Source organism: Hemitrygon akajei, chromosome 12, assembly GCF_048418815.1.
Source record: "Hemitrygon akajei chromosome 12, sHemAka1.3, whole genome shotgun sequence".
NCBI classification, from domain to species: Eukaryota; Metazoa; Chordata; class Chondrichthyes; order Myliobatiformes; family Dasyatidae; genus Hemitrygon; species Hemitrygon akajei.
The window spans coordinates 66,542,173-66,567,981 of NC_133135.1; positions in this window are offsets into that span (position 1 = coordinate 66,542,173).

Below are 25,809 nucleotides of genomic sequence, written 5' to 3' on the forward strand. Positions count from 1 at the left end.
AGGAATGAAAGCCTGGGATAGGGACATACCTGAATTGGGACAAGACTTAGATTGGGATGCGATTTGGGATAATGCTGCTGGTGCTTTGAAAAACCCAAATCATCAGTATATACACTTGAAATTTTGTCATAGAGCATATCTAACACCGAGAATTAGACATCAAATGGGACTGGTTCCTGACCCATATTGCTCCCATGGAACCATTGGCTCTTTCATACATGTTGTATGGGAATATCCAAGGGTTTTTGGTTTGTGGGGGAAGGTTATCAGTACTCTTACAGAACTAACGGGGGTACAATTACCAATGGACCCCGCTGTACATCTTCTAAATGATGACTCATACCTTTCCCTTATGGGAAAAACATGCAAAATCTGGCTGGCAGGCCTGACTGCAGCTAAGAAGAGTGTAGTCCAGCGTTGGAAACCTCCTCATGATATTTCAAGTACTCACTGGCTTCAGAGCTTTTTGGACATTTCTTACCTGGAATTGTCATCAGCAAGAGCAAATGATGCACAACCAAACACAATCTTAATGTGGACAAATGTGATGTCTAACTTAAAAGATCTTCTATTAAAATAGGAATGTTCTGTCTGTGTACACACTACTATTCAGTTGGTTGGTGAAGGGGAGAGGGATTGGGGGAAGAGAGGGGTGGTGATGAGGATGAGGGGTGGGGGGGATGGTGATGAGGGTTGGGGGTGGTTGGGTTAAACAGTCAAAATGTAATTGACAACTGGTTGTACTGAATGTAATTTGTTGGTGTTGCAATAAAAATTAGCGTTAAAAAAGGACCTTTGCATTCCTTTCCAGATGCAGGTGGATGGTTACTTGTTCCTCATCACAGCCATTTTCAGGGCAATGTGTGCATTGGGTGTGAGATTCCAACCATGCAGAAAGGATGTGGAGGGTGGAGCCTCTCTCATTGCCAACCAAGCAAGTTCAAAGTGCTTGCCGCTGGGTTCTGGCTATGAGACAAAAGATTCTGCTTGGGAAACCATTCCACAGGATCCATTGTGTCCTTTTCCCTCTGTGCTGACCACTATCTGAATGGACCTGTGGTCGAAGGCGTTTTCCTGAAGGAAATTTTATACAAAGGACAGGTAGAGTGATTAAGTCCAGTGAGCAGCAGCAATCTGGAACCTCAGCACTTGTGATATTTGGGTTCTATGAACTTCTCGATACAGGCACACGAGAAGATGGCCTTCGGGATGAAGGTAATGTTCAGTTTAGCTTATGGAAGCAGAAAGACAGCTGACCCTCGTGAGTCCTGGACAATTTGTGCTACTTGCCTTATCTTGGGAGCCACTTCTCGGTGAAGACTGATACTGATAATGACATTCATCAGCACATTTCGTTTACCAGCACAGACCTTAGAAAGGTTTAAAACTTCAAACCTGGCACAAAATATATTCTCTACTGGGCAGCAGCGATGGCTGCCCTCCTATATGCTGATGAGACATAGATTACATAAGGCAGGTATCTGAAAGCACTGGAAAAATATCACCAACACTATATTCACAAAATTCTCCAAATTCACTGCAAGGATATGTGGTCGAAAGTTAGAGTACTCTCCGGGCCAACATCCTTAGTATTGAGGCTTCAGATACACAACAGGCTGCATAGTTACTATGCTATGCTACATAGGCGGTCATCCACATGCCTGAATCCCAAACAAACTGTATGATGGGAAGAGATTTCCAAGCAGAAAGAGGAAAGGATTCACTTGAGAATCTGCTGGGGTTGTCTAATGCGTCCAGTGCTCCCAATGCATTCTCTTTAAAGAAGTGCAGCTTTCCCTGATGGAATTCTGATATCTCTGGTTCACAATTGCTCAGAGTATTCATAATGGCATTGAGAACCTCAAGGCCTGGCATTTAGGAGTGCACAGAGGTTCCGTACAAGCAGCAGAAGGCACCCACCAACTCATAAACCACCCATCTGCCTGGTGTGCTAGCCACCACTAACTCCATCTGTGTGGAAAAGTCTGTGGTTTCCATATTGGCCACATTAATACCTTAGAACTCACAAAAACAGAATGGAAGCAAATTATCCCCAATCTGCTGGGGGGGGGGGGGGAGTTGTCTACTTCAGATGGAGAGATTTAAATGTATTCTCCTCCACATGTAATATCTTTTCAGTTGATTAGGCCCAGTTTGTACATGGAAGGAGGAGTTATACACAGCGATCGAAGGATGTCGGGTATTTATTTAATCCCCAGACTTAATCTTAATTCTAATGTACACAGTGGCACACGTGCAAGTACCCAGTAACCCATTCAGACACTTTCCAACTAAATATAGAGGACCCCAGTGGCAGTATTTTGAAGACAATATGATTGATAAAGCAGTGATTTCTGCAGGCATCCTAGAAGGACAGTTGGAAAACGTTTGTGAGCATGGCAGGAAGGGTGTTAGCCCAGTCAGAATCTTACACCAGGCGAGGAAGATGTGAAAGAACTTCCCTTCACTCTACAAGGTTGATTTTTTAGGTATTTTATCACAAAATTGAATTTTGGTTATTGGATCTCTGGACAGGGAATACACATCATTCTCCACTACTTCCTCCATCTCCAAAGGGATCCTACCACCAAACATATCTTTACCTCCCCCCCCATGCTTTCCACTGGGATTGTTCACTCTGTCATTCCCTTGTCCATTCATCCTTCCTCACTAATCTGCCTCCCAGCACTTATCCCTCCAAGTGGCCAAAGTGCTACACCTGTCCACTCACCTCCATGCAGGCCCCAAGCAAATCCTTCCAGGTGAGCCAACACTTCACCTGTGAATCTGCTGGACTCATCTATTGCATCCGGTGCTTCCGATGTGGCCTGCCCTACACTGGTGAGACCTGGCATAAACCGGGGGACGGCTTCGTCAAGCATCTTCGCTCCAACTGCCAAAAGCCAAACTTCCCAGCAGCCAAACATTTTAACTCTGATTCTCATTCCCGTTCTGACATGTTGGTCCATGGCCGCCTCTTGTGTCACAATGAGGCCACCCTCAGGGTGGAGGAGCAACGCCTTATATCCCATCTGGGTAGCTTCCAACCTGACGGCATGATTATCGATTTCTTTTTCCAGTAAAAAAACTCCCCCCTCCCTCTCCTCTTCATCTATTCCCCACTCTGCTTTCTTGCCTCTTCCGACCTGCCTATCAACTCCCCCTGTGTCCCCTCCTTCTTCCTTTTCTTCTGTGGTCCACTCACTTCTCCTATCAGATTCCTTCCTCTCCAGCCCACAGAACCTTTCCAACCCACCTGGTTTCACCTATCACCTTCTAGCTCGTTTACTTCCCCTCCCCCCCACCTTTTTATTCTGGAACCTTCCTCCTTCCTTTCCAGTCCTGAGAAAGGGTCTCTGCCCGAAATGTCAACTGCTTATTCATTTCCATAGATGCTGCCTGACCTGGTGAGTTCCTTCAGTGTTTTGTGTGTGTTGCTCTGGATTTCCAGCATCTGCAGATTTTCTCATGAGTCTGAAAGTTCGTGCTTCTGAAAACTTCAGGAACTTTTAGTTCCAACAATCCCCAGTTTAGTTGCAATCTGTAGATGTTACTTAGCTTTTTAATTACACATATTTATTTATTTAGAGATACAGTGCAGAACAGACCCTTTTAACCCAATGAGACGCTTTGCACAGCAACCCACTTATTTCACACTAGCCTAATCACAGAACAATTTTCAATGACCGATTAAGCTACTAACCATTTTGTATGTGGTCTGTGGGAGGTGAACAAGTGGTTCGTGGTGAGAAGGTACGGACACTGCCAGGATTGAACTCCAATCTCCGGAACAGCCCGAGATGTAACAGCGTCACACTAACTGTATGACATTTGCAGTTTCAGTCCCATATGGCCATTTAGCAAGACAGAATAAATTGTCATTATGCATTTATCTTCCATGGAAATAAAGTTAAAAATATTATTCTGTCAGAGAAGATGAAATAAAATACTATATGTGGTGTACTGATGTTATGACTGAAAGATTCAAGCAGGCTGAGATGATTTTCAGAGAAGAATGTGTGAGCAAGACGAGTAAATTCCAGTTAGGAAACACTCCAGATCCAAAGTTTAGGACTTACTTATTCCAGAATATCCTCATTATGATTTCTTTTGTGATATTACACAGTTAAGGTTATACCAGTGCCATTGAGTATTGAAGCCAGCTGGACTATTAACAGTAGTTATTGAGACTTATAGTCATATGTCAAAATAAATTTGTGGGCTGGACTGGTATCCCAGATAACTCCAGTTGGGAATATGGACTTTTCACTTCATTATTCTTTAGATGGTGTTCACAGTCAACGTCAAGTCAATAGACCTCACGTTTTCACCAGGTTTTCTAATTTTCAAATGGTTCCTACATATGGGAAACAAGAGAAGATCTGCAGATACTGGAAATCCCAGCAGTACACAGGAACAGGAGGCCAGGCAGCATCTTTGAAAATAAAGTACAGTCGACATTTTGGGCCAAAACCCTTCAGCAGAACTCAATGGGTATCAATTTTATAGCATGTTAAAACATTCTTTATATCTTTTTGTTGTCCACAGGAATATAACATCCCAGGCATCAAGATCTTCCAGATTCAGTGAAGAAACATTTGCAGATTGTAACTTGACAGTTGTAGCTATGGCTACTTGTAATGCATCAAAATTTGGAAGACAAGCTTTTAATAATTTTGGTGCTTGGTTCTTGCAATTTTATTTCCAACTTGCACCCTGGGAATTATAGATGAAATCAATTAGCTTCTAACAATGGCGTCAATCTGTAATTTAGGTTACACTGTTAACTTTGTGCTGGCAAAATATTGGATTTAGTATTTTTTCAACATGCCTTCAAAGGACCTAATTTGGTGGCTATGCTCAGACTGATGGTACAGACGGTCACAGGCTTTAGCCAAACCCAAACTGACTTTGCCTACTTTACTTGAGTTTGCTTTTATCTTCTGAATGAGTTCCACTTCAGGTGAATGTGGTCCCAGACCGAGGTACACTTTATCCGGTGAGTATGGTTGCAATTCTGATAATGTCATAACAAGAATCTCCTCCGCCATTCAAACATGGCTGATTTATTTTCCCTCTCAACACCAAAATCTGAAGAAAATGCATGATACCAGTAAAATACACTTCATTATTTCTACAATTCACTGAAAGTTAGACAAACACTGAAGTGTAAGAGCAAAAAATAAGTAGTTTTCATAGCAAACTTTGAGTAGAAATGCGGAAAGCTCTGTTCTTACCCTGCAGCACACTAGCGGTTGGCAAATCCATCTCTATCTATCCTGCTGACCTCCCCAGCACTTGATTTTAGACTATAAGAGCATAAGATATAGGGGCAGAATCAGGCCATTCAGACTATCCAGTCTGCTCCGACATTTCATCACGGCTGATCTAATGTCTCTTTCAACCCCATTCTTCTGCCTTCTCCCCGTAACCTTTGACTCCATCACTAATAAAGAACCTACCACTCTTCGTCTTAAATATACCCAATGACCTGGCTCCACAGCCATCTCTTGTGGTGATATGACATGTAAGAATGTGATTGGAGAGAGTTCTGAGCGTGCGCAGAAATGATAGGAAGATCTGGAAGCATGGCGTTGTAAGACACGTGTGATTGTTGCTGTTAAATAAAAGTTCTATTCTACCAGAATATGGTACTTTATTAGAAACCCATGGTACGTATTATTATAAAGAACACAACATGGTGTCAGAAGTAAGTCTGGAAGAATAATACGTTACCTAATAATCGGAGATAATCGAAAAGAGTTCGAACCGTTTTGGTGTTTGCTAACAGTTTTACAAGTGGAAGGGCTGCAACCTTCACCGACACTTCAATTGTCTGGGAACATAGCTGAGAACTGAAGAAAATTTAAGAAACATTTTGAATTGTATTTATCAGTGATCGAAGCGGATAAAAAAACTGGAAAAAACAAAAGCTGCATTTCTACTCCATGTAATAGGTGATGATGCAGTTGAGGTATATAGTCATTTTATTTTTGAAAATGGAGATAATTTAAATCTAAAATCGATAATGGACAAATTTGAAGCATTTTGTAAACCGAAGCATAATGCAACGTATGAGCAGTACAAATTTTTTACATGTACGCAGAGAGCTGGTGAAACTATTGATCAATATGTTACTGAGTTGAGACACTGGAGTAAAACATGCAAGTTTGGAGAACTGACAGACTCTCTCATTAAAGACAGAATCAGGTCTGAGAGAAAGACTGTAAGAGAACAAGACACAGATTTGGAAAAAGCTTTAATGCTCTGCAAAGCTTCGGAAACAGTGATGTCACAGGCTAAAGAACTTCTCATTTTCAAAGTAGACGCTGTGAGAAAGCACGAACACATTAGAAAAAATAATAAAATGACAACAAAACCGACAGAGAGCAAGACATCATCTGAGAGGAAAGAGCTATGTGATCGCCGTGGGCGGCAGCATCAGCCAAAACAGTATCCAGCGTATGGGAAAATGTGCAATGACTGCGGTAAGAGTAATAATTTTTCACGCTGTTGCAGAAGTAGAAAGAAAATAAAACACGTAAATGCAGTGCTTGAAAATGAACATGCAGAGTTTTATATTGATGTGTTTAGTGGAAATAAACAAAGTAAGAATGCCATTGCAAGTGAACCAAAACATTATTCTGTTTAAATTGGATACTGGAGCACAAGTAAATGTTCTTGCAGAATCTGAGTTTAATGCATTACAACCAAGACCAAAGTTACACCAGACAAATATAAAAGTGACTGGGTATTCAGGTTAACTGGGTATTCCAGTTAAAGGAACATGTGTGGCAAAAGTATCACACAAAAATATTGTGCACACGCTTTTATTTGTGGTAGTGCCAAGGAATGTACAGTCAATACGGGGCTTATCTGCCTGTGAGAGACTGAATTTAGTGAAAAGAGTCTTAGTCCTTGATAGTGACACAGAGTCAGAACACAGTGACTTGATGAAAGAGTATGAGGACTTGTTCAAAGGGCTTGGTTGTCTTCCAGGAGAGCACACGATTAAAATTGACAACACAGTGTCACCCGTAGCACATCCATGCAGAAAGTGCCTTTTGCATTACATCATCAACTAAAACAGAGCTTGACAGAATGGAACAGCTAGGGGTAATAAAAAAAATGATGAACCGACTGAACGGGTCAGTTCGCTTGTGATTGTTGATAAGAAAAATGGAAAACTGATGATTTGCATAGATCCGAGAGATTTGAATCGAGCCATTAAAAAAGAGCATTTCAAATTGCCTATTCATGAAGAAATTATGTCACAGTTTGCCAGTGCAAAGTACTTTAGTAAATTAGATGCATTCTCTGGATTCTGGCAACTTATATTAGATGAACCGAGTTCAAACTTGTGTACCTTTAACACTCCTTTTGCCAGATGCTGTTTTCTTCGGCTTCCGTTTGGAATTGCATCAGCTCCTGAACAGTACCATAAAACCATTCACATACTATATGAGCACATTGAGGGCATGGATACTTCCATGGACGATATTAAACAAGAATATGACGCCAGACTCAGACAAGTCTTTGAGGCAACACGCAAGGCAAACCTGAAGTTGAATAAAAACAAATGTCAGCTAGGAGCGACTGAACTTACCTTTGTGGGTGATATCATCAGCAGTGAGTGTATGCGTCCTGATCCATTGAAGGTTTCTGCTATTGAGAACATGCCAAGACCACAATGTAAAAAGGCTGTTCAAAGGTTCATGGAAATGGTCAACTACACGGGAAAATTCATACCCAATCTTTCGGAACAGCTTGCTCCATTGAGGCAGCTAACAGAAAAGAAAAACGAATGGAGCTGGAATCATGAACAGGAGAAGGCATGGCAAAATCTCAAGAAAGTGCTCACCAAAGAACCTGTGTTGAAATTCTATGATGCTGAGAGACTGATCAAAATCTTATGTGATGCATCTCAAGCAGGCTTAGGGGCAGTATTACTCCAGAATCATGATAAGGAATGGCTACCAGTGGCATATGCATCTCATTCATTACCTGATCCAGAAACAAGGTATGCCCAAATTGAAAAAGAATTGCTCAGTATTATGCTTACTTGTGAGAGATTTCATCAGTTTATGTCAGGGCAATCTACTGATGTTGAAACTGATCATAAGCCTCTGATTGCATTGTTTCACAAACCTTTAAGTGACTGTCCTTTGAGATTTCAGCGAATGATGATCAAATTGCAGAGATATGCATTGAATGTGTCATACACACCTGGAAAATTCATGTACACGGCTGACACACTTTCCAGAGCTATGGCTCCAACAACAAAAGACAGTCACAGGGAAGCTGCTGATGTTCAGGCATTTGTTGATATGATCACAGAGACTGTACCTGTGGCTCCTAAAAAGTTTGAACTGCTGCGTCTTGAGACAGAGAAGGACAAAATTCTCAGTCAGGTAATACAAATGGTGATGGATGGATGGCCAGATAATAGGCATGACTGTACCTCAGAAGTTCAAGAATATTGGAACCACAGATCAGAACTTTCTGTTGTGGATGGGATATTGTACAAAGGTAGCAGAATTGTGATTCCTAAAAGTCTCCGAAAAGAAATGCTTGGGAAAATTCATGAAGGCCACCTAGGTATTGAAAAGTGTAAGAGAAGGGCACAAGAAGTGATGTTTTGGCCCAGGATGAATCAAGAAATTGCAGGATTGGTGTCTTCTTGTGAAATATACCTTAAGTACCAACCTAGCAACCCTAAGGAGCCATTTCATCCACACCCTAGTCCTCAGAGACCTTATCAGGAGGTAGGCATTGATCTTTTTGTAACTGACAACAAAGATTATCTATTAATAACAAATTACTACTCATTGTATCCTGAAGTGTGTGGTTTGGGCAGAACAACAGCACAGAATGTAATTACATGCATGAAATCAGTTTTTTCCAGACATGGTATACCTGATGAAGTTTTCACAGACAATGGTCCACAATTCAATGGTGAATGCATGAGACATTTTGCTCAGGAATGGGGCTTTGTTCAAACAACATCTAGTCCATTTTCCCCTCAGTCCAATGGATTTGTTGAGAAGTCGGTAGGAAGAAACTGATGCACAAAGTAAAAGATAGTGGAGGTGATTTTTATAAAGTTTTGTTAGCGTATCGTAGAACTCCACTTGAATGTGGATATGCACCTTGTCAGCTCTTGATGGGACGCCGTTTGAGATCCAATCTGCCAATAGATGAAAGCCTTCTCAGAACAGAGGGAGGTGAACAAGTAAAAAGGTGAACACAAAGCAAAGCAGAAAACATACTTTTCCAGATGTTCTCGTCCATTACCTGAACTGCACCAAGGAGATGAAGTGAGGATACAAGACAAAATGAACACATGGACACAGAAAGCTACAGTACTTGAATAAGTACAATCCAGATCATATATGGTCCAAACAGAAGGAGTAAAGACCTCAAGAAAGAGCCAACTTCAGAGTTTCGGTTAACTGATGCAGACCGACAAAACATGGAAATAGCAACAAAACACAAGAATTGTGTGAACCACTTAGATCTACTTGTGTTCATAAACCCGCAGTGAGACTGATAAAGACATGTTAAATTATGAATTTGCTCTAGTCAATGTTGCTAATTGTTTTTCTTTTTAAGGAACGGAAGATGTGTCAGAACGTGATTGGAGAGAATTCTGAGCACGCGCAGAAATGACAGCTCTGGAAGCATGGCGTGTGGTTGTTGCTCTTAAATAAAAGTTCTATTCTGCCAGAATATGGTTCTTTATTAGAAACCCACGGTACGTATTAATATAAAGAACACAACAGCTGTGACAATGTTTTCACCACCCTCGGGCGAAAGAGATTGCTGTTCTTGTATTGTGAAGCTGTGCCCTCCGGTGCTAGATTCTCCCAGTACTGTATTGGAAACAGTTCAGTTGCAAAAGTATCGATTCTGGGACAATCTGAAGAAAGTTACAAACATCCGTCTGGCAGGTGCGCACCTAGTTTCTCTGACAGTTTGTATCCTGCTTCGGACTCCGAGCCCTCGCTCTGTGGGTCGAGGCAGCAGGGATGCCCGGGAGCTCGAAAACCGAGACAAGCGGCGGGACGCTGAGCAAGTCTCCCCGAACTCCCAAGTGCTCCCGCTGTAGGAACCACGGCTTCGACGTGCGGCTGAAGGGGCACGGAGTGTGCAACTGGCGCCACTGCCAGTGCCCCAAGTGCTACCTGATCGCCGAGCGCCAGCGCATCATGGCAGCTCAGAAAGCGCTCCGTAAGCAGCAGCAGCGGGAGGAGGAGCGGGCTGTGGCCGCCGAGGGCAACAGCACGGCGGCCGGCACACCTGCTGCCCCGGAGCAACCGCCAGCTCCGGCACCGAGCCCGGCCACCAACAGCAGCCAGCCGGAGAGAGAAGTCTCTCTGCCGGACAGGCGCGGATCCTCGGGGGTGGAAGATAGACAGGGCGGGGGAGAGAGGAAGGACAGTGTCCCCGCCTACATGGTCCACGCCTCCACTCAATTCGGTAAGAGAAAAACTGCATATCAGTTAAGATATTTGACAACGTGCTGAGCTGATCGTAACTCAAATGCTAGAAGAGATAAATATATATTTCATTTATTTAAGGTATAGTATTTTAAAAGCTTTTATGCTAAATCCCATTTAAAATTCTTCAAAATCGATTCAGACTGAAACCGTTCTAAGAAACCTTGGGGTTTATTGTGTTTTCGATTTTAACGTTTGGTTGGACTTGTTGAACATATTTTTAAATACTCCTAAACATAGAACTTAAATAATTCTCTAGTTACATTTGCGGCTTCGAACTTCTATAAGTTATAACGACAGGCTCATTTTAATGTCTTTCTTTGATATAAAGTTTTAAGAAGCCTTACAACTATGGTGTGTTACACAAAAGTATTTGTTTCCTCCACAACCCTCCCCCCCCCCCCCCCATTGAAGAGGTGTTTATAATTGTTGCTATTTATAGGACCACCTCGTTTTTCCGGAGCGGAATTTATTTTAATTCCGGCTGGGAATGTAGTGTTTCGGTCACGGCTCGGTTGTTTCAGCACACTTTGTTCTAGATCGGATTAAGTGTTGGATCACCGGACAAAAGAAAAGATCCGGAACAAATAGGAAATTGTAACACTTGTGTCTTCACCAAACGGTCAAAAATAATAAACAATAATCTCCGCGATCCTGGTAGGTGGGTCAATATACCACCTAACCCCCAAAAAATTGCAAAATAAACGTTTTATGATCGTTTATTGTACTATTCGATGTGGAGAACAACATATCAAAAGTTGGACAATTTTGACACACGGGGAAGTCTCCAAAAATGACATCAAAAAACAAGCTGTCCGCCTGCAGAAAAACGTCAAAAATCTGACTGATAACCATCAAACTGCAAGTTTTTTAAACCAGGTGTTTTAATAAATGCTCTTTCCACTAATGTTTTTCAATTAACAGTAGTTTCTGGAATGAAAGTTGTATTTGTACTGACGTTGTGACGTCATCAATGACGCAACCAAGGGACAACTCTGGTATTAAGTACTGACGTCATGACACATAATATAGTACCTTATGGCTTCTCAGATGTAGGCTTGTTCATCATCCCCTTCTATCACTGGCTCATTTGTCATATTGTCACAGTTGCCATCTTGGCAATGCCCACATGCACTGGTGCATTCCAGCCCACGCTTTCCGCAGGTACATTTTAGCGTATTGCACCCTCCCGAACAGTTGCAGTGAATCATCTGAATAAGTACCTCTGGAGCAGGCCTTTTGTCTGTCATCACTGGAACGAGTTTTTCCCCTTCCACCTTCCATCCCCACTCAGACAGCTCCATTTCATCACTCCAGCCCATCCACTCCATAACATGGTAGTAAGTCCGCAGGGAGTGAAATTTACAGGCTGAGGTTGTTGGTGGCAGTCTTTCAGGCGCGACAAAAGTCTTAGCTCTCGCAACTTTCTTGCAGAGCATATTGTATCTGATAGATGCCAGGGAGTCGTTATGATTTCCATTGACAACCGCCACCATTGCCCTACAGCCATTGGTTTCCACAACATCCTGACTTTGCTATCATTCCTTTCAGTTAGTCTTGACGAAGGGTCTCGGCCCGAAACGTTGACAGTGCTTCTCTTTATAGATGCTGCCTGGCCTGCTGTGTTCCACCAGCATTTTGTGTGTGTTGCTTTGGTGAACAGAATGCTTTTGAACAGTCTCTGATTCCCTTTTCCTTCTTGATGATTCTTTGGAACCCCGACTTCTTTCCGATCCCAAATACTCTGGACGTTGAGTCGCATCCGGTAAAGGCATGGAGAAACTATAGATCATTACAGGCTGCTTCTCCGCGTATCTGCTTAAGGACCTTGATATTACAGGCTTTTGATTTCTCCTTGTCTGAACGGAAATAGAGTTCAGTGCAGTTTGTTACCACTACAAGAGTACAAGGCGATCTGTGTCTTCTCCAACAAGGGTGGTAGATTTGAAAGCAGACATTGTGACGGCTGCTTTTGCGATCTCAACGTCGGCACCTCCTCCAGCTTGAATCACTTGGCGGCCTCTCTGTCGCAAACGTTCCAAGATGAGCTGGATAATTTCCTGCTTGCCTGCCTCATTCGACAAGAAGTCCCCTTCTCCAACAAATTTTGTTGCCCCTGCAATGTTCACCTTGTTCACATTCAAATTTCTACTTTGGCGCTGATGAATACAGTCCTTTATGCTTGGCCCAACCCTATAACCATCAAACACTACAGTGGCTCTGGCATAGTGTTTGACATTGAATGAGGCGTAGTCACCTGCAATTGGACTGTAGGTGCATCCCTCCGTCCATATTAAGCAGTGCAGAAGAGATCCCCCATCTAGCACATAGTGATCTGTCACTGGGACCGTCTGTGTGAGAGCATTGTCCAATTTGGAGGTGACATAGTTCTTTATCACTTCTGCCAGTTGCGGCAAGATTTCTTTGCTTCAAACAAGGACAGCGGATATGGACAGAGTTCATAGTTCATCACTTCGTCTAGCCGGAGATCACCCATCTGTGACACAACTAGGAACCTCTGGAATAACAGTGCTGGATCTGTGGTACGGTCTTCAGCAACTTCGACTGCCCTGCTGGATGCTAGTGTCTTAACCTTCGAACTCTTTTTGTGCGAATACGAGAGAACAGTGTCCGTCCATCTTCCTAGCTATGTCATTTCCTATTGCGAACAGGTCATGTACATTGACATCCTTATTTGCATAAACCCCTGTGATGATGTTGCGCAATGATTTATCATCTGAAAATGGCGTGGAACAATCCAGTTTTGATGCGACTTTTTCAAGGTCAGCCTCATCTCTGCTCACTCTGGAGGTGGACAAGTCCTTATGTTGTTCACCTGTTGTGTAACTATTGGCAGTCAGTTCTTGCATGGCAAGGTTGTAAGAGGATGACACAGTGGAAGACAGAGTCCAAACTGCTGTCTGGTGCTCTGACATCCCAGTTCCTCGTGTTAGGCCCCCTTGGCTTTTTAGTGAGCGCATTAGTGTCAGTTCTATCACAGGATCAGAGCCAAGGCCAGCCCAGTGTTGGCTGCTGATTACATGGAACCCAGACTGGAACTTCTGATGAACCTCAGGGTTGTCATCCTCCAATGCTCCATCTTCTGGAGATAGAGAGGAGCCGACTAGAAAATCATTCAGATGGCCAGTGGCCGTGAATATTGGCAAGCAAGCTGAGATGCATCTTCCATGACCCCATTCGATTGGATGCAGCAAGTGCCCTAGCAATCCCTACCGTGTGCTGGTAGTTGACCCACAGTGTATCGTCATGGAATAATAGTTCATAGTTCTGGTGATAAAACACACCCTGCGGGTATTCCCATTCACATTTTATACCACAATTATGGCACTACCATTGTTAGAAACTGAAATATAGCAAAATAAGACAGGTATGGGTCCGATTCTTTTCAATGGCGGCCATTTTTTTAACGTCAGATTTTGTTACTTTCCCATGCTCTGTTTCTGTTCAACTTTTGATATGTTGTTCAGTATGTCTTAAAGTACAAGAAATGACCATAAGTCATTTTTTTTGCAATTTTTTTTGGGGTAGGGGTATTTTGGCACTGTACTGACAGCATCATGGGTGGCAAGGTGTTCTGAATGTCGCAAAGAGTAAGGTGCGTTGTGCACAACGGACACAATGACACAACCTTTATTCCCAGGACTTCCTGACGGATTTGATTCTCTGGTGTTCTTTAGCAGTGAGCATCTTTTAAATCCAAGGAGGTGATACTCGCCCATTACCGTCACCGCAAAGCTCCTTCTGGAGGGGCTCTCAAACTAGAGTTGTCAAAAGATAGGAGCCAAATTAAAGTAATCAATTTGGGTCTAGGGATTAAACTACAAAGTTAAACTACTGAGTTAAGTATTGTATGTAATTAGTTTTGCTACAACAAGTGTATGGGACATTGGAAAAAAGTTGAATTTCCCCATGGGGATGAATAAAGTATCTATCTATCTATCTATCTATCTAAACATGTCCTGCTAAAGTGTCTTACAATCCTGGGACAAAACCAGTTTACAGTTTAATGACCTAAATGACAAGTATAGTATTACTTCCAACCCAAAATATCTACTCAAAAATTCAGTGCAGAAACCGGAAGGTGCTGCCTTGTCACAGATGCCAAGATTCAAATAGATATAAACCCGTCTCTGGCTGCTTTCTTGGGTGAACATAATGATTCAAAAGCCCCGTATCCCCATCCAATTTAACTCGCAGGAAATACTGTTTGAACAGATTATGTAGTTTTTATCATATTGCCCGTTAAGAGAAAATTGGCTGCCACTTTTAGTACAATAGCAGTTGCAATGGAAGCTGATAACATTCTAAAATTGTTAAAGGATCTGGAGAAATGTCTTTATTCTCTCTGCACCACCCAGAACAATCACACTCCTGTAGTTCTGCTGTTCTGATATATATTACATCCCTGAAGTTTGAATACCAACTCAACAACCTTCCTCTGTATAAGCACAGGAAAGCAGCGTCCATCATCCGAGACCCTCACCACCCAGGACATGCTCTCTTCTCACTGCTGCCATCAGGAAGAAGGTACAAGAGCCTCAACACTCACACCACCAGGTTCTGGAACAGTTACTACCCCTCAACCAAAAGAGATAACTTTACTCAATTTCACTTGCCCCATCAATTAAATCTTCCCACAACCAATGGGCTCACTTTCAAGGACTCTTCACTTCATGTTCTCGATATTTATTGCTTATTTATTGTTGTTATTATTATTATTATTATTATTATTTTGGTATTTGCGCAGTTGGAATCTTCTGCACTCTGGTTGAACACCCAAGTTGGTGGTCTTTCAGTGATTGTGTTATGGTTATTATTTTATAGAATTAGTGAGTACACCCACAAGAAAATAAATTTTAGGGTTTTATATGGTGACTTATATGTACTTTAATAATAAACTTAATTTGAATTTTGAATATCTTTAATATAGAAGAACAAGTTATAGCAGATCAGATGTACAATGGATAATGTCAAAGGAATATATACTAGGACGTGATCACAGTGAGGATTGCAGAGGAGAATAATAAAGGAGAAGAGTGAACTGGCGGCTTTTAGCAGGGAATTTCTGATAGTTTTGTGAAAGGAAAGGAGGTATGCACATATTACTAATGTGATAGAAAGAGGTTTGAGAGAAACAAAAAGGGATGAAGAGTTAGGGAGAAAAGAACCTATGAAGGGATTTTTGGAGCAACTTGGGAAGGAATATTGAACATTTTATTACAGGGTTAACACTTGAGTATTCCCACAGTAACATGTTTTGGGATTCTCAAATTATTACCCCACCACCCAAATGTCTGTAGTGGTACCTGGTTATGGAGTGATAGAGCACAGAAGCAGACCTTTGACCTATCTAATCCATGCAGACCTGGTTTTCTGCCTAGTCCCATCTACCAGTAAACGTCCATACCCTTCCACGCATCTCTCATCCACCTACCCATCCAAACTTCTCTTAAATGTTAAAATTGAACCCACTTCCACCACTTCCGTTGGTAGCTCTTTCCACACCCTCTGAGTGAAGAGGTTCCTCCCCCCTCAGGTTCCCCTTAAATACTTCACCTTTCACCCTAAACCTGTGACCTCTAGTCCTAGTCTCACCCAACGTGAGGGGGAAAAATCCTGTGTGCATTCATCATATCTACTTCCCTCATAATTTTGTATACCTCTATAAGATCTTGCCTCATTCTCAGGGGAATAAAGTACTATATTTTCAACATATCCCTGTAATTCAGGTCCTCAAGTCCCAGCAACATCCAAGTAAATTTTCTCTATGTTTTCAAGCTTATTGATATCTTTCCTGTAGGTAGATAACTGGTACTGCATACAAGACTCCCAACTATGGCCTCACCAACATGTTATACAGCTCCATCCTATCATCCTAACTCCTGTGCTCAGTGCTTTGATTTATGAAGGCCAATGTGTCAAAACCTCTTTTTATGACCCTACCTCCCCGTGAAGCCACTTTCAGTGTACCATGGATTGTATTCCCAGGTTCCTTTGTTCTACCACACAGCTCAGTGCCTTGCCATTCATTGTATAAGTCTTACCTTGGTTTGTCCTCCCAAACTGCAACACTTCACATGGATCTGCTGGCATGGTTGCATTCCAGTACCACTGAAGTAAACCCAGTCAGGAAACTTCAAGCTGTTCAGATAAACTCCACAATAGAAGACAAGTTCCCCTCCTTACCCCTGTATCCATTTGTGTAGCTTCTAGCTGAATTCTGAACTGGAGCTAATTTTGCTAATATTGCCTTCAACAAAGCCTGGAACAAATGCCAAGCCTTCAGTGGTGCCTTTACAACTTAGTTTATTTGCTCTATACTACTTGGGCTCAGAGTTGGATGGACTGACTGAGAGAGATCCTTTCCACTTTTAGATCATCCTGCTTTGTACCAAGAGTTCACTTCTGCCAGTAAAGACCAAGCTGAAAGGAACTTGATGAGCAGCGGCCTTTACCGGAATATCTTGCCACCGAAGCTCTACACGGGCTACTGCAGCAGTGTCTACAGTTATCACCCCTTCTCCATGGGGTTTCCGATTAATCAGCCAAGCTACAAAGGGACTCCCGTGGCAGCTGGGATGTGTGGCTCGAGAGGCAGCTTCCGGCCAGTCCAAGGAAGTCTTGGGGCATTCCATCCAAACCCCATGTTGGTAAGAACAAACAAAAATCAATTACAAATCCACTTTCAGTTAAATGCTGTAATGTATTTGAAGTTTCAAAGTGTAAAAGATGTTGATGTAATTTTTAAATTTTAGAATGTAATACACTCTTCTTTGGAATAATTTTCTTAGGATGTGAACTCCAATTGTATTGCACTTCTCAATGTACCGTCCTCCCAACACCTCAGCACGCCGTGGCACCGAAGGGATTTTGAAATGGTTGCCTGACAAAGGATTGCATATTCTGATTGTTCCTCTTTTCAAAGGTGCTGCCTGACCTGGGATCTTCTAGCATTTTTTTGTTTTTATATCTTTGAAACCAGTTCCATTTTCGGTTCATTCTCAACAGAGCTCATCTTTCACCTCTCCAAACCTGCTGTGAAAATTTCTAATAAATCTGCCTCCATCACACATTCAGGCAGTATATCTCATAGCTAGTCAGATTAAAAATCTGTTTTCAACTTGGGAAGTTTGCCAAATATATGAAAACTTTGTCAACGTGCTCAAAATAGTGGAGGGATTCAGCAGAGTCTTTAGGAGGATAAAGAACAATTGACATTTCATCAGGACAGGGAAGAAAAGAGGGCAGAAGCCAGAATTAAATGGTGGGGAGAGGGAGAGGAGCAGGAGCTGGTAGGTGACAGGTGGATAGAGGTGAACGGGGGAAGGTAGGTCGGTGGGGGAGGGAAATGGGAACAATGTGAGAAGCTGACAGGTGATGGGTGGAAGTGGCAAAGGGCTAAACAAGATGGAATCTAATAGGACAGGAGAGTAGAGCATGGAATAAAGGGAAGGAGGAGGAGTAAGTGTGGATGATGGGCAGGATGTGAGAGCAAGGGAGGGTAAAGGTAAAGAGAGGTAAAGGGGCCAGAGGCAACAGGGAAACAAAGGCGGGGTCAGAGGGAACTGGTTAACCCTCATTTCTTTTTTTTAAGCAGGAATTTAATATTTGAAAATTTACAAGCCTTTGTCACAATTTCCAAGTTTAAAGGGCATTGGAAGAAAGCAGTCAGCATTATTGTTACCTCCATCCTTATTGCCTAAGTTGCACCCCATTTGGACTGGCTGACCTTTCAACTTCGAATCCTTACAAATTCCTACTTAGCAATTTTATATTATCTGTCCTTTGCTATGGCTTTGCCTTAGTGCAGATACTGGGGCTGAGCTCAATGTGCTTTCCCACAAAGATTCTCGAGCTGTATATCCATAAAACATCAACCAGCATGTTGTCAAAATTCAGCGTAGGCACTGAGATATCTGTGTCACAGATACAATTTGCACATTTATCTCAGTGTCTAGGTTGCAGTTCTTTAAAAAATCATAATTGCTTGTATCAATGCAGTTACAAGCTGTGGTCAATAGATGGTGGTGCAAGGTTTTTTTGTGAAATTTGTTGCAGTAAAACGTATATACAGTGGATTCTGGTTAATTGAGACACATCAGGTTCAGTACATTCTGGTCCAAATAAATGACTGCCCCAGTTAGCCAAAGTTACATGGAAATAGTTAAAAAGACAAACTGAGTTAAATCATATATTTAAATGAAATATCAAACAAATTAGAACATTATCAATAGTGCTTCAGTACTATAAAACTGTTTATTAGTTCCTAATAGCTATTGACAGAGGAATTCATCCAATGTACACAATGAACCTTCACTTTAAGCATGGTGTAGCATCTAACGGCCACATAAATGCACACGTCTGCCGCTAGTTAGAACCTGTTCAGCAACAGTTTCCTGCTTCAATTAATCAGTACAGTGTCCCAAGTAAACAAAGGGAATTCCGGCTATTTCCTTGATTAGTTTTTGTTTTGTAAGAGTTGTCCCAAATTAACAGCTGCCCCAATTAACCAATGGCCCAATTAAGTAGAATCTGCTATGTATGTTTATCAACATACATATAATTACAAATAAATGCACAGACTGATTCTTGAATCACTGTGATCACTGATTCTTGAATAATATTGCATAAAAGGACGAAACGGTAGTTGTATTTCATGTGGCGTAAACATTTATTCTGTCGCATCTGAAATAACTAAGCTTCCTTGTTTTAATCCATTGATTTATTTAACTATCATGGAGAAAAGAGTAACAGCTCTCAGTCATGTTCATTAAGGTTATAACCTATGTTCGCTCTAAGCTGTGCGCATGTGCGCGTGCACACGTTTTTCAACCAGCGCACAAAGGAAATTAATGTGCACACAAAAGGTTAGTTATCTAAGGTAATGTATTAATAATTATAGTTATTCAAAATAATCTTTTAGCTAAATGTTTCTGTTAACTAGTTATTTGGTTTTTCAAATACCACAATGCACGTCACTAATTTACGTTACCTCACCTTTCCTGTCCCGGTTTGTACAGCTGCATCACGGCGGCAGCCATCTTTGGTGGACAGTGTTCATATCGTAAAGTTTACAAAGATCTGTTTCAACTCCTGTAGATAGCTTACTAAGTTTTTATTGAAAAAAATATTGATTCACTATGTTGAATTCAAAAGAAGCGAAGGGCGTGAAGCGCAAAAGAACTGCAAGTTTGTTTGTAGTTGAATGGCTTAACAAAATAAAAAGAAACTACTAAACTGAAAGCTCATGAGGTCATGAACGTTCAACTATGAGAAATATTTATGTAAGATTTGGAAACGATTATCTGTTTGTATTGTCGTGATGCAAAAGTTGCTGGAGAATTTGCTAGCGGAAAGAAGTGGGATGATGTTTGGAAACTTGACTTTTTGAAGCGTCATTTGGCAAGTAAATCACATTTGGACGGTGTACAAAAGCTCAGGCAACAGAACCCGTCATTACCCATTACAGGAGTGCTACGCATGTTACGGTTGAGTGCAGATGAGCGAGCGCGAAAATTATCAAACCCTGAGGAGATCAAAGTTCTTATCGAAAGATGAGGTACAAGAATCGTCAGCTATTGATTTCTCCACAATTGCAGATTGTGACTTCAGATTTGCCGATGAACAAGTTAATGCCATGTCTAAAATATCATTATTTTCTAGCTGAAAATACTGTAATAGTTGGACAGTTTAATGATTTCAAATTTTCTGTGCAAGAAAAAATTAAATCCAAACTGATTTCAAACTTTGCTCAAATGGTTGCATTTGTATTTCAAAATGAACAGTTTTGTGACCTTGCACAGTTGATGGACATTGGGGGAACCTCTCCTGCATCTAGTGCAGACTGAGAGCAAGGTTTTATCCTAATGAATCAACTCAAAAGCAAGCTGAGAAACCGTTTAGGTGAATGTCATTTTGGATATCTTAATGAGAATCAAAAGCTATCAATTGGATGGAAGTTCTGTTAGTCTAGATAGAGTTTACAAAGAATGGGTAAATGCCAAAGACAGGAGAGAGAAAAAAATAACTGTGACTTAAATATGTGTGTTATTTTGTTGTTATTTTGTGCAGTTTTATGTCAAATATTTTGTAAACCTACATAAATTGTGCCATGTATGCATTCAGTGCGCACATACTTTTGTCACAGGAAAAACATTTGCACAACATAAGATTTTTGCGCACACTGACTACTAAAAATTAGAGGGAACGTTGGTTATACTGTAACCAGAAATTAATACAGAAAAGGTTATAACAAAGGAGCTGGTTGTGGACTACAGGAGGAATGGAGACAGGCTAACCCCTATTGACATCGGTGGATCTGGGGTTGAGAGGGTGAACAGCTTTAAGTTCCTCGGCATATACATCACTGAGGATCTCATGTGGTCTGTACACACTGGCTGTGTGGTGAAAAAGGCACAACAGCACCTCTTTCACCTCAGACAGTTGGAGAAGTTTGGTATAGTCCCCCAAATCCTGAGAACTTTCTACAGGGGCACAATTGAGAGCATCCTGACTGGATCCTTCACTGCCCGGTATGGGAACTGTACTTCCCTCAATTGCAGGACAGCCCAGCGCATCTGTGTGTGGACTTCCCAATATTCAGGACATTAACAAAGACAGGTGTGTAAAAAGGGCCAGAAAGACCATTGGGGACCCGAGTCACCCCAACCACAAACTGTTCCAGCTGCTACCATCCGGGAAACGGTACCGCAGCATAAAAGCCAGGACCAACAGGTTCCAGGACAGCTTCTTCCACCAGGTCATCAGACTGATTAATTCATGCTGACACAACTGTATTTCTATGTTATATTGACAATCCAGTTGTACATAATATTTATGATAAATCACTATAAATTTCACATTGCACATTTAGACAGAAACATAACAAAGATTTTAACTCATGTATATGAAGGATGTAAGGAATAAAGTCAATTCAATTCAATAAATATGTACTGTACAATGTTACAGACACTGTAGATGCAAACAAGTTACCTTTAATGGAGTTATGCTCTACAACTCCATACCAGCAGTAAATCTCAGGCTTTGGTAATATTTCACACCATGCTGTCGGTACTGCACTGTTGTCCCAATCAAAGTTTTGTGGGATAGTGCCTGCCATTATTTGCTGCATTTTACAAATATAAAGGAGGAAAATCAAGTTTAGATTTCTGGAGATATATTGAGTCATTGCATTTCTCATAAACTTCCCAGAATATGACTTCTGTTTATAACATGGCAAAATGCCCTTTTACAAGCAAATCTATGTGTCAAATAAACCAATGTGTGACCATTTACATAAACTCACGGTGAACATGGTGTCTGTTCTTGAATCTAGAACGACTGTTAGATGCTTCTCGGGTACGATTCAAAACTGAAGCTCGTTTAAGTGGACCTTAAAAAACTCCCACGCTAGTATTCAGACAGAGTACGGGCATGCATAGCTCTTGAATCAGCTAGCTTCCTGTTTATGGTTCTTTGCTGTGATATTATTCTATTTGCTGGCCATATAAATGTGCTTTTTATTTTACAGAGCTGCTTCTGGAGTTTGGGGGTCCAAGTCTAATTTTTCCTGACGTAAAATACTTTCCATGTTTTAAAACTTCCAGCCAATAAAATTGATGCACCATCAATAACTCTCTGAGATGTGAGGCGAGTTATAGGCTTTTATTGGCTGGAAGAAAGAACAAGCAGCAATTGACCACCACACTGTATCCTGGAGACTGAGGGCCGGGCTCAGGCCTCAATCGCCTTTATACAGGGGTCTGTGGGAGGAGCCACAGGAGCAGTCAGCGGGGGGTGGGGGGGGGGGCGTGTCCAGACAGGTATATGTAGTTCACCACAACAGTATTTGCTAAAATGTCCTGAGGATGTATTAAAATGCAATGCTATGAAAGTTAATTCCTTACATTTCCCGTAACTTCACAGACTATAGGTTAAACCTCAACATATTCTAGTTTTTTTTCATAAAAACATAAAAGGAAACAAGCCATACCTCAGGTTGTAAACTGTGAAATGAAAATGTTGTGATTAACTCTGTACAGTCACCTATTTAACAGCAGAAAGGCAAATCATAAAATATAATAAAATGTATTAAATCATAAATTCCCAATGACATTAGAATAGATGTGTGAGGTAAAGGTATAGTCACAGTTCATCACCTCAGAGTTTTAACCAGTTTCCCAAATGCCGCTGGACAAAGGTTAGTTATGGAGACGCTGTATTTATTCTTGTTTACTAATTCAAAGGGACATAACTGAATGTTTCTTTTCTTCAGTTCGGTACAAGAATTATTCACTTTCCCAGAAACCGTTTTCAGCTTTTTGCTTGTAGCTTTGGTAGCAGGGCCATTCAAGGAAAGACATTTTAACTGAGTAACTTTATCTCAATTAAGTTAATCAATTTTTGTCTCTTAATGGTGATAACTCTGAGGAGAAGTGACTCTCCACTTGCCCTCACACCCTCCCCCCCACCACCGCTTCTGAAGCATTTAATGAAGTTAGTCCATTTCCATCAAGCGGAGAACAAGTTAAATTAACCAGAGCCACACCCATCAGAATAGTCATAAAAACGGAGAATTTATGTCAACTGCAGCAAGACAGATCCCTGATTGGCAGTAAGGTTAGCACTGATGCACTTCTTAGCTCAGTCACTTTGAATTTGGTTATCACAACTATCGAAATCCTTTCATAGAAAACCTATAGCACGATACAGGCCCTTTAGCCCATGATGCCGTGCCAAGCATGTACTTATTTTAGAAATTACCTAGGGTTACCCATAGCCCTCTAATTTTCTAAGCTTCCATAGTTTGCAAAGAAGTACACTAAATGCAATTGAGTTAAAGGTTTTTATTTACGCTGGTCAACAAGGAGCACACGTGCTAGGAATGGTTGTGTTTTTCAAAGTTGTGGACTATTGATAACTTGGAACAGCAAATTAAGGCCTCCCTGTACAGTGTGCAGTAATGCACCATGATCTCAGCAGGATGGGTACACCATGCTATGCTAATGTAATATTTTCTACATCCTATGCCAAGAATCCTGAATTTTGAATGGATCTGAATTTGTACCAGATGTGGAAGAGTATTTTGCTATTATAAGCCACCCAGTTGTTATTCAGGATGAGAGAGCAGAGGGCAGCGGGATGCTTCATTCCGTTTATTCTAATACATTTATCAACATGTTGGGCTCAGTTTGAACCTTCTATTCATTTCATTCATTTTCCCAGTCATTTGCTTCCGTTGATGGATTTAATTTCCTTTTTGACAGATGCGCGATAATGGTTGTGGTCTGCAATCATCTTATTACTCATCGGCTCCATTTCTTGGTTCAAGATTGTTCTCAGGGTCTCCGTACATCCCCCCTCTCCTAGCACCAAGGGTGAACGGAACTTCCGGTGAAACTGAAGTAACTGCAGGTGAGAGTTTGGGAAATGTATTCAGTCGTTCAAGCATGTAAGCATTTTAATTTTAGTTGCTGGCCACTCCCCATTCTCTAGATTCCCTTGAAAATGTTGATACATTGTAGGAGGTATGGTTGCAGAAACCACTTAGCCAAGCATCGCTGGTTCTGTGAGAATATAGATTAAAATTATTACCTGGGGATTTGACCACATCAAACGGAAATCGCCCATTATGGATCCAGCTCCCACTCATCTCCCATGGGGGCATTTCTAAGTGCATGAAAACTCTGGCTATTTTTCTGTTGCCAAATGAGCGATACTGTAGATAAAAAAAAAGGGAACCAGCATCATCTGGATTGATTTGGGGAGCTTCCACATATGGCACGCTGTGTTCTTTTGAAATTGATACATTGAGGGAGTCAAAAACTGAACACTAGCTTCATTATAATGAGCAACTGCATTATAAAACAGGAATTGATTTTACTTGTCGACTATGAGAAAAAGGTTTATTTTTCCCCGATGCTCCACTACCCAGCTCTCTTCACGGTGAATCTAGCAAGTGTTGAATCGATTCCAACTGTTGCATGATCTCAGCAGATGATCTTTTTGCACTTCCAAGTGCAATCATTGAGCGCAAGCAAACTGTTTGAGGGTATCGCAGTACCCTGTACAGCTTTGGTTAAAGTTTACTCAAGCCCATTCTATGAATTGCTATAAGGAGGTCACGGCAAGGATGCTAACTCTTTCTCTGTCCCTTCCCTTGCCCAAGGTAATTTACCTTTAAGGGTCAGCTGACCTCATCCAGATTTCAACTTTGTTTTATGTATTAGTAACAGTCTGCACAGCATTTAGCTGTAACTTTGTAAAGGAATATTCCACTTTTGAGCAAAGGAGGAGGCTGCTGAGCATTTAGGATATATTTATGGATGCTGAGTGCCTCCATTTTTTTCTGAAGCTGTGCCTTTAGAATCCATCAATTTATACAATGAAGAATCGGCAGTGCACTCCTGGTTTCCATATTCTGGTTTTGTTGGAAAATTATTGTGATGTTTATGGCCAAGGTGAGGATTGGGGGCAGCTGTGTCTCTCTCCTGCAGTTTACAGTTCTGTCAGTGCTGACTGTCAGAAGTTCAACGTATGTATACGTTATACAACCTTGAGATTGGTTTCTGTACAGGCAGCCACAAAACAAGAAACCCAAAAGAACTCATTAAGAAAGAAGACCAACAAACACCCGATGTGCAGAGAGAGAGAGGAAAAAAAATACATTGTGCAAACAATAAAAGTAAGCAGAGTGCAATTAGAATGGAAATGAGTCCATAGACACAAAGCCTGAAGCAGGCCCATGGCCTCAGCCTCAGTTCATCACATACTCGGACATCCCACCTCTCCCGGAAGTTCCAGGAGTCTCCCGCATATTGACAATGGCTCCCTGACGCTGGCAAATTATATACAATATCCCGGAAATCGATTTCGTTGAGAGGGAGCATCCTGATTGGTCTCTCTTTGCGCTAAGTACAGGCAGTCCCCAAGTTACAAACGTTCGACTTACGGACAACTCGTACTTAAAAACGGAGGGAGGAGAACACCGTCCGCCATTTTAAGTCGGATCACAACACCGTCCACCATTTTAAGTCGTTGCCGTTAACACTGTGTTGAGTGTGTAACTTTGTATTTGGCTTAAATATTCCATAACAAGATTCACCCTGATCCCCCTTTTCCAGTCAGCACCGCCCCCACTTGTCCCATTTAACCTGTCTCAGTGCAGGTGGACTTTAGGACCCGGGGGAGCGGAGGACCTGCTGCCCGCGGCTGCTGCTGTACTTTTTTTTATTAAATGCAATCATGAACAATGGCGAGATCAGAAATGCTGATCAAGTCCACTAGTTCC